The sequence below is a fragment of the Mesoplodon densirostris genome, chromosome 7, assembly GCF_025265405.1.
Source record: "Mesoplodon densirostris isolate mMesDen1 chromosome 7, mMesDen1 primary haplotype, whole genome shotgun sequence".
NCBI classification, from domain to species: domain Eukaryota; kingdom Metazoa; phylum Chordata; class Mammalia; order Artiodactyla; family Ziphiidae; genus Mesoplodon; species Mesoplodon densirostris.
In genome coordinates this window covers 53,649,038-53,665,855 of record NC_082667.1, presented here as the reverse complement: position 1 = coordinate 53,665,855, position 16,818 = coordinate 53,649,038, and positions in this window count along the sequence as shown.

Here is a 16,818-nt window from a genome sequence, read left to right as displayed (position 1 = left end):
GTATGCTGACACATATATATGGAATTTAAGAAAAAAATGTCATCAAGAACATAGGGGTAAGACAGGAATAAAGACACAGACCTACTAGAGCATGGACTTGAGGATATGGGGAGGGGGAAGGGTAAGCTGTGACAAAGTGAAAGAGCGGCATGGACATATATACACTACCAAACATAAGGTAGATAGCTAGTGGGAAGCAGCCGCATAGCACAGGGAGATCAGCTCGGTTCTTTGTGACCGCCTGGAGGGGTGGGATAGGGAGGGTGGGAGGGAGACGCAAAAGGGAGGGGATATGGGAACATATGTATATGTATAACTGATTAAATTTGTAAAATAAAAAAAAAAAAAAAAGCAGAAATAGAGACACAGATGTAGAGAGCAAGCATATGGATACCAAGGGGGAAGGGGGTGGTGGGATGAATTTGGAGATTGGGATTGACATATATACACTATTGATACCATGTATAAAATAGGTAACTAATGAGAACCTACTGTATAGCACAGGGAACTCTACTCAGTGCTCTGTGGTGACCTAAACGGAAAGGAAATCCAAAAAAGAGGGGATATAGGTATAGCCGATTCACTTTGCTGTACAGTATAAATTAACACAATATTGTAAAGCAATTATACTCTAATTAAAAAAAAAGAGATCAGGAGCTGTTTGGAGGTTTTCTCTCTGGATCCCATTCTGAAGGATCCCTGCTTCCCCTCTGTTTTGTCTTTTAAATTTCCTTCCAATATCCGAATGTGTGCATGTTTTCCATTGGCTCCTTCCTATTCACTCTTTTCTACCCGGATCTGTGCCTCAGAGAACAGCCACCCTTGCACTCTGGCTTTGAGTGTTGTTTGGCCAATGGGAGGACCTGGTGGCAGACTGGAGGGAGGGAGAGGATGACCTTGGGTCGCTGCCAGGTTGCAGTGGTGGTTTTCCAGGTCCTGTCAGGTGGCCATCTTCACAGTGACTCTCTCCAAATTGCAGTCACCCAACAGTTCCCAAATGTTTTGATTCAGGACCCCTTTAGACTCGTAAAAATTGTTGAGGATCCCCCAAAGAGCTTTTGTTTCTCTCTCAGTGCTTACCACGTTAGAAATTAAAACTGAGAAATTCTCAAACACAAGAATCCACAAGCATACATTCCAGTAAGCCATCAGAGTGAGGACACCATCACAAGTCATGTAGCCTCTGGAAAACTACACTGAGCGCTCATGACAGGATAAGAGCAAAGGAGGCAAAAAATATCTTAGTATTACTGGAAAAATGGTTTTGACCTTGTGGACTTCTAACAGAGACTCAGGAACCCCACAGGTTTCCAGCTTTGAGAACCACAGCTCATACTGCCCCTTCAGACTCACCCTGGGACACTTCCCCAGCCCTTGTTAGATCTCTCACTCTGCCTGTACCTTCAAAATTACCCCCTTATTCAACTCCCCTCCATCATTCCATTTTGACTATGCCCTCTGCTTCCTACTGGAACCCTGACTCATCACGGACTAGGGTATGACTGGACATTCACCTTGGAGGTAGGGCTGGGGCCAGAAGTGGCTCAGGAATGCCAGCAGCAAGGAAAAATATTCCTTCTGCTTGCACTGACCTTTTTCCTGTGAACTTTGATTCATCTTTTAAATTGTATTTATTAATTCCTCACTGATAAAAGGGTGTATCTAGAATCAGAGAGATGACCATTTCTCTTTCCTAGACTCAGGCCAGAACATAAGAGATCTATTTCCTGTTAGAGGTGTAGACAAACTGGACCACCTTTAGAGGAGACTCTGGAAACCAAGTTCGTAAGGAAGAAATTAAGGGAAGTTTTCTCTGAAGAAAAGGAGCCTCAGAGGAACTTGGCCATTTTCAGCTGTCACTTCATCTGGTGGCCTTTGTTTCAGGGAAGAGTTCTTCATCCCTTCTACTGGGGTCCCATTGAATTTGTACCAGATCTCAATTGTCCCATATCACTTTATATTGTCATTATTTGCATATTTCTCTTTCCCTTTCTACACTGCTAGCTCCTCAAGACAGTTTCAGTCACCAAGGCAGTTCCACCTCCAGTGTGTGATAAATGTTTGTTGAAGGAAGGAGTAGAGATGGCACTCGTTTTCATAACCGCCATTTTGTTTCCCATAGTCAACGGGAGACAGTTCATGCTTAGCTGCAAAGACCGCCTTTTTTTTTTTTTAACAGTTTTCTAGGGGTATAATTGATCTACAAAAAAAATGCACATATTGAAGATGTATAATTTGATGAGCTTGGACATATGCAAACACCCATGATATCATTAGCACAATCAATGACATAACCAATACCAGCCAAACTTTCCTTATGCCTATGTCTCTTTTTTAATTATTGTTTTCTGTGGTAAGAACACTTAACATGAGATTTACCCTCTTATACTTAACAAATGTTTAAGTGTGAATAGAGTGTTGTTAACTGTGGGCATTATGTTATACAACAGATCTCTAGAATTTGCTCGTTTAGGTTAAGTGAAACGTTTCACCTGTTGAAGAGTGACTCTCCATTTCCCCTTTCTCCAGCCCCTGGCAACCACCATTCTATTCTCTGCTTCTATGAGTTTGACTATTTTAGATATCTCACGTAAGAGGAATCATGCAGTGTTATTTTTTATAAATCACATAGGAAGTCATTCAATATGCCTGCAGAAACAGAAAGGGAAGCCCCTGAAATGTTTATGCAGGTCTTGTGATACCTTGGGGATGCATGATTGGAAATAAAAAAACCTGAGTTTACATCCCAGCCCCACCACTGACTAGTGGGGCTGCCTTTTACAAGTCACTTCCTTTCTCTAAGCCTCACGTCCTCAGAATGAATGGTTTGGACCAGAAGAGTGAATGCCAACTTGTATGCATGGTTCCACATTTCAGGGTGCCATTGCAAGGGATCTGGAATCCACAAGGGTAACAAACACTGTTGGATGTCTAAAAAACTGGTATCTCTGGTGCATATCTGAATTATGTCTTCACATATATGGAGCTGTGCTTATAATTGATAAAATATAAGACTCTCAAATCACTCTTGAAATTGGTATGTATATTTTGATTCTTTTCCAATCAAAAGATAATAAAATTATTTGGTGTGTCATACTCTGACTCTAGAAAGAAGCTCTTGTTCTTGGGAAAATCAGAAATCACTGAGCCTCAAGCCTTGGTTTTGCCTCTGAAGGCTGTGGATCTGATGCAGGAAGCAAGAACAGGCAGTTTTTCTCACCTGCAGATAGGAAGGGCTTTGTTAACCATAATTATGAACACCGATGTAGGAAATATCTGGAAAAAGTCAATGAACATGTTTTCTAGTTTTCTAATTTATTTCCTTCTCCACAGACAGCATCCATGACATAAACACAGGCCCCATACTATGAGAAGAGCCTGAAAGTGTTTAAAGTGTGTAGAGGCAATAAGATCTTTTTTTTTTTTAACCAGACAAAACATTATTTGCTCTCACTTTCACCCATCATAATCTATTATCATCACTCAAAAATATTTTAGAAACTTCCTTCCTCTAATGGATGAAAGAGATTGGGGGGAGAATTAAAGCTATGGAATAACATGTCTGGGGAGCCACTAAACAGATTAAAAGAAATTTGTTAACTTTCAGGGATATTTGTCAATGCCCACTTCAAGAAATTCAGTGACAACTGAATGGGAATTGTCACCTTTTATAACCAATGAACTAAACAATCATGCTTTAAATTTTTTCTATAATAATTCTTTTCTATATTTTCTGCTACCAAAATAATATTATAGAAAGCCTCAAAAGAAGAATACATAAACTACCATTAATTTACATGCAGTATTTTATATGCCTGCATATATCCCTATCTCCATACTTAGAAATTTTAAATGGTTTCAAATTATTTATTCATGCTGTTTGATAACTTGCTTCTCTTAAAAATTTTTATTACATACTATTAGACACAGAATAAAGGACTATAAATAAAGTATGTATAAGTTATAAAGCATGATAATAAAATGAATAACCATTAAGCTACAATCCTACTTACAGATTCAAATATCACCATTATTGTTGAACCTATCTATATGATTCTCCCCAGTTCTCGTGACTTGAATGCAGATGTGATGCTGGAGCTATAGCAGCCATATGGTGGGCATGAGGAAAAGGCTAAGAAATTTATGAAAAGTCTGGCCTTGACAATTCTTGCACCGACCTATCTACAAATTTCTGCTTATGTGATTTTAAAATCTGGTTATATGATTTGCTTAAGTGCTATAAACCTGATTTTATGCAAATGAGAAATGAATATAGTCCTGATTGAGATGGCATCTTTCATCCACTTAGTCCCCAAACTAGATCCTCACATTCAACAGCAACCAAAAAGGTAGTGAAGAAGTTCCACAAGTAATTTTTCTAAATCAGAGTACACATTTCTTAGTGAGGCTAACATGGTCTGGCCACTCCCTGTTTTCTCAGAGTGTTGTTATCACTCTGCCTCATGCACTTGGCTTCACCCTCTTGACCCTTTATAATTTCCAAGAAAATACTAAAGTCTTTCCAGTTTCATGTCCTTCAAGCATTCTATTTCATTTGCCCGGATCCCTTTCCCCCTAAGTTACCTTCCCATTCTAAATGAGCCCCGCCCGTTACTACCTCTTTGTAAGCAAGTCACTAGGCTTTGAGTTCCACTAGACGAACCTCCATGTCAACTTTGTTGATTGTACACCAAGCAGAGCCTAGCACAGCGCAGGAAAGATTATAATCACTCAAAAATATTTTGTTAGATGAGAGGTGAATATGTCGTGTACTAATCAAGTGTCAAACAATGCCTATCCCCAGGTGTTCTTTAATTTCCCAATCTTGGGTTTTTCATCTTTGAGATGGGTTAATAATCCTTCCCTCTCAGTGCTGTTTGAGAAATAACTGCAATCACTGTGTGTAGGGGCTTGAAATGTGGTTCATTTGCCTCGATAAGGGGACTCTTTATTCCCCAATCAACAAATTTTCCTTCCAACTTCTCACTTTAAAAGTAATACTTGGTAGAATTATTATTACTGATAATTATAATCCACTCCAACACATGCTGAGTGCTTGCTCATATACTTTACATGCCAGTATGTTACATACATTATTTATTTTTGTGATGTAGCCTCTGTTATTATCCCTTTGTTGCAGATGAGGAAACTGAGGCTGAGACTAAGGACAAGCCTCTTGGGGTACTTGGCTGCTGCCTACAGACAGACACCTGCAATTGGGCTTGGTCAGAAACTAGCTAACCAGAGAGCCTGCTATTTACAGGATGTGTTCCCTGCACTTGCTTCATTTTGTTCTTTTCCTGAGAAAAAAGGCAAAGCAGAATAAAATGAGCTGATATCAAATTTTTTTTAGAAAAGCACCTTCCAAAGACTGCTCTGAGGTCAATACAGATTTTCATTCCAATCTTCTCTCCTCCTAGATCCACAGGCTCTGAAATGAAAATTGATGCTCAAGCTGGTGACCCCAAGGCAGGATCCTCAACCAGAAAACAATGCCTGAGTCAGGCCTGGTGCAGCATACCTTCCAGGTCCAGAAAGCAGATTGATACACATTACAGAGATTTTGCGACAAGAATTGATAGCAAAAGCCATTTGTTTTAACCAGAGCTCCGTATTTAGAACCTTATATGTAGGAGGTGCTTAATAAATGCTGGTTGAAATGCATTCCATGGTCTCATGTTATAGTGAGATTTTATGTTTTTAATATAGCTTATTCTGCATGTCACTCAATTTAATATATTGCAACCCACGCTCTTCAAAACTTGCCCCAAACTTGCCTTCCAGTTTCTTCTCTTAACATTCCAGCTCTTGCACATATCTAATCACACCCGAGTACTGTTTCCTGAATACGCCCTGGTGTTTAGTTGCTCTGTGCCTCTGCTTGTGCTGCTTCCGAGAATTCCTACACCCCAGCCCCGCCTCTTTTCATAAAACTGGCCAACTCATCCTGTAGGTCTCTGTTACAGTAACTTTTCCCCCATGAAGTCCATCCCAGGTGAGACATATCCATACCCATGAGCTTTCCAATTTTCTAGATATAATTATAGCAATATTTTCCATCTGGTGGCACAGCATGGCTGGCGGATAAAGCATAGACTTTAGAGTTGGAAATATCTGGCCCCAAATCCCAACCCTGCCACGTCAAAGTCATGCATCCTGGTGTGATTTACCTAACTGTGAGCCTCCATTTCCTCTTTGGAAGTGAGGGTGCTATGACCTGTCTGTTAGGGCTGTTGTGGGAATAAAGGGGGAGAACATTTAAAGTTCCCAGCACAGATCTGGTTCGTGGTCAGCAGCTGCCTCGTTCTGGTTATTCAGGTTCTCAGCTTGAATACTCTCTCTTGAGAATGGCCTGGATCTAATATCCCACCCCTCCACCCTACTCCCTTCTTTAAGCTTTGGGCCCAGGTTGTCCAAGTTCAAATTCCAACTCTGCCACTTATGAGTGTGGGTAAGTTACTTAATTCTCTTCCCTCACTTTCCTCATATGTAAAATGGGGCTAATAATAATAATGGTTTCATAGGCATGTTATAAGGACCATTGGAAGGCTCAGACGAGTACCAGGCAAAGAATAAACTCTACATGTTCCTGTATTGTTCATTTCTCTATCCCTGGGGTACACATTAGCGCCTGGCCCAGGGAGGTACTCATTTCGTGTTTGTTGAATGAATAAGTGCCCACGCTCTGGTTTTTTTCTCCTTCCCTTGCATCCTATCCCTGGTTCTTAGAATAGAATGTGGGCTCTTCTGGGGCAGGAAGAAGGTGCCATTGCTATTAGGCGGTTAGCACCCAGCACAGGGTCTGGCACCACGCAATGCTTAGTCAATTTCACGGAATTGAAGGGATGTTTTCCACGGTGTATTCCTGCTGCCGTTCTGTTGGAAGTGAGTTCATTAGCATCAGCTGGCACAACAGTCAGCACTCTGCCCACCACTCAGCAACCTCTTGCCATTGCTTATTCAAGCACACTTAACAGAGGGTGACCCAGGGACGCAAAGCCGCCTCCTCTGTGGCATGACAAAGACCCCGACCATTATCTCTCTTGACTGGGTACAAGCTATACCTTATTCTGCTGGCAGATGTATTTAGATGATGCCCTGTTTGGCTGGCAGCAAGGGGACTCTTTTCTTTTTTTGTGGGTCTAATCCCTTGAATCAATATTTGTTCCCACCTCCCCCTGTTTACAGATGGAGACTGCTAGGCTGAAATGGCATCTCCAAAGTAAGAGGACAAGCGTGGGCCAGGAGGAGAGGGTCCGGGAAAGAGAAGGAAGGGTCCATCCAGAAGGCATTTCAACAGGTCAGGGGCTCTGCTTTCCAATAAAACCAGTCACTTCCTTGGTGAATTAATTTAACCTCTTTGCCAGCTTCCCAAAAGAGGTGGCGTAGGAGGGGTGGAGGGGCAGCCAATTAAAATTCAGTCTGACCATCAAAGAGAAGTAGGCCATGGCTGACTAACAGAGAGGCATTGACTGAAAGAGGCCCTGGCACCAGGAGGCCACATGCTTGAATGTTCTTTTCTTCCAAAACAAGGGGGCCTCCCAAAGCATGGAGTCACACTGTCCACGTCTGGGTTTGTAAAGTGTGTTTTTCTCTCATGCAGAGCCCGAGGCACAATCTCTTTGGCTTGCTCGCCATTCCCTCCCTTCCTCTCTATGGGACACAGACTATTTTTGTCCATTCTCGATACCATCATCACTGAGTTTTCCTCCTATTGACAGATGTAATATCTCTGCATAGCTGCAGGCAGAGTCTGACTCTGTTACCAGACTGATGTCATTTCATCACACATGCATTCTGGCTGTCAGGACGAGAGCCTTTCCCAAGTCTTCTGCTGGCTGACCACTTTTTAGGTCAGATGGGAGGAGAGATGGGGAGAGGGGTAAAGAGAGAGAGGGAGAATGACTAACCAAGGAAGCCAAGGGAGTATGAGACTTGCATCTCTGACTTTTAAACCAGATGTGATGGAAGGCTGCTTGAGAGAATGGCATACCCTACTTTCACTTGTGTGTCCTTGAAAATGTATGAAACCTGCAGCAGGAGAACGTCAATCAAAAAACTTGTAGAATAAGGACATTCCCTTAAAAGCTAAAAGTCATTAAACATTCACTAACTTATCTTACTTTTTAGACATAACAGTTGACATATAGTCCGCTCATTTCATACATAATTGTTAATTTGGCTCTTCCCTTGCACAAATGAACACAAGCTGGAAAGTTTCAGCCTAAAATGAGTCCAACTGAGGCCGGAGTTTACTTTTTGGACAGTCAACATTTGCCGTCCTTGACTCAGTTGTATTAAGGTAACAAGACCGGTTTCACTTCCTGTAGCTGTCACTTAGCTATTATAACTGTCCTTGCTGTTATTCTTGTCACAGATGAGGGAGGGGACACTGTTGTTGTCTAGGGGTCAGCATGTCCGTGTTCACAGTGTTTATTTCACCAACCGAATGACAGCAGCACATGAAGTGGAAAAGTCCTTGTTGCTAAAAAGTCAAATGTTAAATAGTCAAGAGCCATCTGTGGTGGGTAAAAAATTGGGTTTTGTCAACATAGGAGGGCTTGAATCCCATTTGCTGGTTCTGAAACTCTTGCCACAGTGTCTGGGGTCCAGAAGACCAGGATATGCCTAAAGGTCAGCGCTATAAATATCGTCATCCTCATGAGCTGAATGAAGCCTGATCGTGGGAGGAATGTGTCAGAATAAGAATAAGCCCTATTATCAGCTAGTAGTGAAATTTATTTGCGCTGGAAGGGGCTGGCCAGTTTTAACACTTGGCATCTCTTTTGTCTGTCAGCTAGCTCACCCAAAGCCACCCAAGCTGGGCTTCCGTCCTTTTCAGTAGAGCACAGTGAAGGTCATAGACTTGAGGGTCCCAGAGCCCTGGCCCAGACCTGTCCTCCTCATCTTCTGCATGAACTTGGGTACATTCATTACAACATCTGAAATTTCATTTCACTTATCAACTGAGAAGAGTACTGTTTACTTTATATTAACTCTTAGGAGTGGTATGATGCTTAAGTGGATACACATATAAAATTATTAGCACAATCTGACACATAATGAATACTTACACTGGTAGTCCTCAACAGAGGGTGATTTTGCTGCCCAGCAGACATTTGGCAATGTCCGAGACATTGTCCCAACTGTAGGACTGGGGGCAGTAGGTACTACTGGCATCTAGTGGGTAGATGTCAGGGATGCTGCTAGACATCCTACGATCCACAGGACAGCCTCCCATAATAAAGAATTATCTGTCTCAAGACGTCAACAATGCCAAGGCTGAGAAACTCTGGCGAGGTAAATAACAGCCATTATGTGTCAGGCATTTTCCTGTACACGTCTGATCTCTTTCAACTCTACAGGTTCCAAAATGTGGATGCTGAGTTATAAGGCTGATAACAATGACAACATCTACTCATTTATGAAGAAATTCCATATATATATATATATATACATATATATATAATTTCATTTGATTTTCAAAAGGACTTGTTTATAAGCATTATTAATGCAATCTTATTTTACAGGTGGACAAACTGAGGCTCAGAGACCTTGGATCACTCAGCTGGTAAACAGCAGCCCAAGTTTAGGACACTGTTCTCCTGCATTCAACTCTTGTGCACCATCACATGCATGTAGCATGTTCAGATAACATGGAAGCTCAGCTTTGAATAGTTTGGGTAATCCATTCAGCTGTGAAATGGGACAAATCATACTGATCTTTGGGGAGCAGTCATTGCAAGGAGGACATGAAATGACGTACACAGCAGACACTCAAAAACCAGAGCTCTATCAGCGTCTCCGATTGCTCTTGATGACTGGACAACATACAGTCCTTAAACCCCATATGTAAGCCAAGAGACTCTCAAGGCCAACCCAGCCTTCGTGTGTTTTGTCGGGTCCCCCGGCATAAGCCTGTGCAGGAGCCTCGGGCTTCACCAGGCCCCACCATCCACAGTTGCTTTGTTCACTGAGTGACACCGCCTGTCAGGCATCACCCTGTGCTGGTTACCGAGGCTTTGCAAGGGCCTCCAGTCCTTCTGGTGCCCAGTACTCCGGGGCTGACACCTTGACAACTGTGCCACTGCTCTCTCATTACCTATCAGGAGGGTCACCTTTCTGAGAGACAGCTCTGAAAATTCTTTATTAAAGATTTTTTTTTTAGTAGAAAAGACAGATTATAGTTCTGACATGCTCTACTTATTATGACATGAAACAACGTTCTTGTTTCTTTTGCCTGGGGACGTGTAACTGCTGACTTAGGCTTGCGTGGCGTGTCACTATGATGTATTGGATATTTGGTCAGACCTTCCATAACCTTTACATATGCATTCATTCATACATTCATTCACTCAACTATGCATTTCTGTTGTGAACCTAGCATTCTGCTAGGCATTTACTGGATAAAAAAATACATTTCTATTCAATCCTTGATCTTGAGGACTTCTCAGTCTAGTAGGCAAAGCAAGGGTGGAAAGAAGATAAATTTTTAAAGTGGCAAGTGAAACAAAAGAGGTATGTGTGGTACCTGGCAGGATGGAATTCAGAATTAGTAGTGGATCTGTAGAGTAAGGCGCCTGGTTCACTCTGGATGGTGATGGTAGGGAAGCAGCAGAGGCTGAAGACTGGATTTGGGTGGAATATGCTGTAATCTGTGTACAGGGGATGGAAGAGCACTGAGCATCCACAACTGAAGTAAGCTGATGATACTTTGATCCAGAAGAAGGCCCGGAAGCCCATTTTTTGGCCCTGAGTGACTTTAAACAGCCACGATGTATACCTGATGAATGATATCTCAGAGGCACCGTTGAGTATCTGAATGTATTAGCAGAAAGCTGTAGAAAAGGAAGTTACTAACCCTGCCCCAGAAGATGTATTATTTAAATAGGGTATAAAGTATTTAGAGAGGCTCCTTTTGTGGGGAAGAGAAGTGAGGGCTTTCTGGGCAGAGCAAGTGTGAAGCTGACACCCTCGGAGAAGGGTGATAATGTGGCTGGAGCAAAGCATGGTGTGAGGGAGTGAGGAGTGAGGTCAGGGGCCCGGTGGAGGTGAGGTTTGAGGGCCCTTTGGGCCATTTGAATGCTGGGCCAGGGAATCTGGACCCTCGTAGTGGGACTTGCTGAGTTGTGGCTGATTTATGCAGAGAGGTGGTTTGGTAGCATCTGCACTGTTGGCGCATCTCCCTGGGAGTGGTAGGGGACTGTGGGAGGCTGGCCCGGGAGCTCAGAGACAGGAGGCAAAGGGACAAGTCAGGCGGCTGCTGCAACCACCTGAGAGAGACTGTGAGCTCTTCCTCAGGTTTCATCCAACAGAACAGTCTGTACCCCAGCCCAAGCTGGTTACCCATGCGTCCCACCAGATGCCCCAGCACATATTCAGAGAAAGAAACAGGGAATAGGCCAAGAATGAATGAGTGTCTTAAACAAAAATTTAAGAGACAAAAGTAAGGTGTGTTAAATACTCCAGCACCTCGTAGAATTTGAAGTGCACATACTCGATGGAATAAATGCATAAAGACATGAGAAACAAGGAAGTACAGAGCGAGGGTGAGCGTCTAGTCAGAGGGGCTATGAAAATGTTGTCGGTTAGCTTTCCGTGGTGCTAGTGTCAGTCTCATGCCCAGGCAGGTGTAAGGCAGGGGTTAGTGATTTGACTCATCCTCTCCTTAAGAACCGCCACTCCAAATTGTGGAGCTGCTGTTATGGTTCATCGTGCATGATGCTCAGGGTACCACATATACCGTTTCAGTCCATCTTTATAACAACTACAAAGCAGGTTTTATTGGCCCTGAGGTTTAGAGAGTTTAGGGATTTGCTCAAGGTGACAGCGTTAGTAAGTGTGAAATTGTGATTTGAACTCCAGTCTGTCCAGCTCTAAAGCCTTCCGCATTAGTGAGTACACTACTGAGGACAGCAGATCCATCATTGTAGGACGAGAAATGCATGCAAGTTGTTAATATCATCTCCCTTTCTGCAAAGTAAAGACCCTGATTCAGAGCCTTTAGATACCAATGTGGACAGAAAAATTAGATTTGGGGTAAGGGAAGAAATGGTGGGAAAGAGAAAAAGAAGAATAAAATATCTACCTCCAATTTCTGTTTTGGGTTTGTGTAAGCTCATTATCCCTTTGGGTTTGAGATTTTTCTTCACTAAAATGAAGTAAATCAACTAAACCATATGCAATCTATATTCTGCCTTAGCAGTCCTGGGATTCTATGCCCTGAGCTGAACTCCTTATCATGGAGTGGAAAGCAACATCGTGAAATATGATGGTGTTGAGTTTTTTAAAACCAATCTGAAGATAAATCAGGAAATCACTGTGTTCAGTTTCAGAAGAGAATGGAAATGTAGAGTTTCCAGATTTAGCAAATAAAAATTTAGGGTGTTCAGTTAAAGTAGAATTTCAGACAAACAACACATATTTCCTTAGTATGACTATGTCCCATGCAATATTTGGGATGTAGTTATACTAAAAGTTTTTCATTATGTACCCCAAATTCACATTTAACTGGCTGTCCTGAATTTTACCTGGCAAGCCTAAAACTTTGACAAAATAAAAATAATGGATGATTAAAGCCAGAAGGAAAGGTTGAGGAAAGTATAGAGGATCTGGTTTTCTTATCTCACAGAGCAGCAAACCAGTTGATACCACCTAGAGTGAGGGTTAAAGAAACAGAGGTTTAAATTTAGTATCTGTGGTTATAAAGATAACCAGTAGAAAAACTGATCAGGAAAGTATAGTAATAATAATAAAACCCCCAGGAGGCTGGCAGGGCAGGAGGGAAGTCATAAAAGGGTACCAAATGCTTCTTTTAAAGAAAGGAGCCCAAGATATAGTCTGCAGTGGGTGAATCAAAAAGTAAAAACATAACGGTATTATTTAGCAATATGGTGGTAATTGCCAAAGATCTGAAAATGAAACAATTAAAAATGGTTTTTTCTGGGCAGTAGGGTTTGGAAAGTGGGTAAAGAGAGAGACAGCTAATTTTCATTTTATTCTACCCTCATTAGATTTTTAAATTTTTTGCCATGGGTGACATTAGATTAAAAATAAAATAGTTATATTAACCATTATTACTGCCAACCATCATTCAACAGATTATAAGCGTTTTGCTCATGTTTACTCTCATTGTTCTCAATCCAAAGCTTTTTTTATTTGCCTCTACCATCTTCATTTGGTATAAAACCATTAACAATCAGATTTATGAACCCAAAGGATGCACAAATATCTGCTATTGCTTTGCATGTGTGGCAAAAATATTTCCATGTTTTCTAGTATAAAAGATAAGAAACTTCAGATACATAAACATGGTTCATTTAATTTAAAACAAATATTTGGAGAGAGGCACTCCCCTAGCATGCCTTTAATTGTGAGTTGCCATACATTACCCTTAATACATACTTGCAAATGAATTAAGCTTTCATAAGCAGAAATCAGAGTACCAGCCAGAGCAAAGTTCAGTTGACTTGCTGAGGATTTGACTGTTCTACCTTAGAAATATATGGATTTTTGTTGGACACTCCCATTCAGTTGGAAGGAAGGTACACGAGTTCAGTTGGGGCTATCAGAAAAAGTCAAGTATTAAGAAGTCGCTTGATGTTGAGGCCTGATCGTGTGTGTGTGTGTGTGTGTGTGTGTGTGTGTGTGTGTGTGATACATAGCATGCCTAAGAGGCAGATGGTTTGGACCATAAAAAAGTTGCTGATTCTAAGGTGAAGTCCCATTAGGAGAACGCTTGTTAAGTACTGTAAAGATGTACAGCTGTAGCTTGTGACTAACGGTGCTTCCACCCAAAACATTACTAATGCATCCTGCAGCCCACAAACCTCTAGTTACCTTACTTCAAACCAATCTTTATCATCCTTAAACTCTCCTGCCATCACCAGCTTGTTGTAGACCCTTTATATGAACTTTATAATGTTCTCAAGTACACCATATTTCTAAGGGCACTAATGACCCTCCCCAAGCTTGCTGATCCCCCAAGATGAAGATCAGTATGCAAACTGTATTCCTAGGCAGTGCTCGTGGAGACTTTGAAGGGACCTCCACAGCAACCAACATTTTGGCCTGCTCGTCTTACTTTGCCCTGATATGGAATCAAACCTTCCTTTACAGCCTGGCTGAAAGGCCACCTCTTCCAGAAAGACCTTCTGTCTCTCTCCAAATCAAGAGCTAATATCTTCTTCTCAACTCCTTTCAGAGTTATTTTGAAGAATAAATAAGATGATGGTGGAAGCTTATTAAGGAACTGAAGATTTATATTATGCAGAAGGAAAAAAAGCCAAGGCCTGTCTGGTTCCAGGGCAAACGATATAAGAACTTTAGAAGTAACAATAAAAACAGCAACAGGGGCTTCCCTGGTGGCACAGTGGTTGAGAGTCCGCCTGCTGATGCAGGGGACATGGGTTCTTGCCCCGGTCCAGGAAGATCCCACATGCCACGGAGCGGCTGGGCCTGTGAGCCATGGCCGCTGAGCCTGTGCATCCGGAGCCTGTGCTCCGCAATGGGAGAGGCCATAACAGTGAGAGGCCTGCGTACCGCAAAACAAACAAACAAACAAACAAACAAACCCCAGCAACAACCACTACTGCCACAATTTTCATCATTTACCGAGTACCTATTATGGGTATGTTAGGGGTTTTATGATTTTCATCTTATTTAATTCTCACCACGGGATGGGGCATTATTATCCCTCACTTCAAAATGAGGAAAATAAGGCACAGAGGAGTTAATATCCAAAATAAAGAAAGAACTTGTATAACTCAATGACAAAAACTCAAACAATCCAATTAAAAAATGGGCAGAGGAATTGAATAGATATTTTTCCAAAGAAGACATACAGATGGCCAACAGACACATGAAAATGTACTCGTATCATTAATCATCAGGGAAATGCAAATCAAAACCACGATGTCACCTCACACCTGTTAGAATGGCTATCATCAAAAAGATAAGAAATAACAAGTGTTGGCAAAGACATGGACAAAAGAGAACCCTTGTGCTCTGTTGGGTAGGAATGTTAATTGATGCAGCCATTATGCAAAACAGTATGGAGGTTCTTCAAAAATTTAAAAATAAAATTACCATATAATCCAGCAATTCCACTCTGGGTATTCATCTGAAAGGAATGAAACACTAGCTCAAAAATATACCTGCACCCACACATTCACTGTAGCATTATTTATAATAGCCAAGATAGGGAAACAATCTAAGTGTTCATTGATGGATGACTGGATAAAGAAAATGTGAGAAATATATACATATATATGTGTATGTATACGCACATACACATATATATGTATACACACACATACACACACAATGGAATGTTACTCAGCCATAAAAACAAATGAAATCTTGCCATTTGCAACAACATGGATAGACCTTGAGGGCATTATGCTAAGTGAAATAGGTCAGAGAGAGAAAGACAAATCTCGCATGATCTTATTTATATGTGGAATTTTAAAAAAGGCACAGAGAACAACAGATTTGTGGTTGCCACAGGTAGGGGATAGGGGTTGGGCAAAATGGGTGAAGGGGTACAAACTTACAGTTCTAAAACAAATAAGTCCTGAGGATGTAATGTACAGCATGGTGACTCCAGTTAATAATATTGCATTGTATAATTGAAAGTTGCTAAGAGTGTAGATCTTAAATGTTCTCACTGCACGAAAAAAATGCGTAATTCTGTGTGGTGATGGATGTTAACTGGACTTATTGTGGTGATCATTTAGCAATATACACATATATTGACTCATCATGTTACACACCTGAAACTAATATAATGCTATATGTCAATTATATCTCAATAAAAACAATTAAAGAAAAAAAAAGAAGGCATAGAGAGGTTAAGTAACTAACCTAGACTCACAGAGCAGAGAAGCTACAAAGACATAATTCAATCCCAGGCCTGTTTCAATGGGAAGCCCATGCTATAGACTAGTCCATGGAATTGTCTCTCTGAGATTCAGTAAGAAGCCTAAAGAGAAACTCATACAAAATAGCAGAAGCAGTTTATAAATAAACACTGACAAATTTTGTGTGTGGTCCACATTAGCTCTTTAAAATCACATGCCTAGAATCCCCTTCTAGGTCATCCCTCCACCCAGAAGTGTTCAAGCCTATGTGAACATGCACTGAATAAGGAGTGCCAGCAGTACATACATGATGGCGCATTACTCTCCCATGATGGTGGCACAGAACAGAGGAAAGTGTGGGCTGAGGGGTCACACAGCCCCGAGCAGCTGCTGAGCAGAGATAAACCTTGAGATGCAGCCCAGCTTTTTGCCTGGACTGTACAAGCCAGGCAGCAAATGAAGCTGATCAGATACTCCTTAGGGTGTCTGTTGCTGCGGGGCCCCAGGGAGACTGTGGCCACCTGAGAGGGCTTCTGATTGCAGGGAGTGGGGTTAAGAGCATACAACAACTTCTGAAGCACTAGACAGGTATCAGTTACTCTACAGAAAAGCATTTCCATGGGCTAGTTTACAGCATGACTTCATATTGAAACTGACCTGAGTTTGAATTATGCCTTGCAGCTTTTTTTTCTCTGTGATTCTGGTCTTGCTACTTAAACTTTCTGTGCCTTATTTTCCTCACTTTGAAATAAGGAATAATCATGCCCCATCCTGTGGTGAGAATTAAATAAGATAAAAATTGTCAAACCCCTGATATACCCATAGTAGGTACTCAAAGACGGTGGAAATGCTGTGGGTAGTAGTTGTTGCTGTTTTACTGTTACTTTTATAATGCTTATGTCTTTTGCACTGGAACCAGACAGGCCTTGGCATTTTTTTTTTTCTGAATCCAATTCAA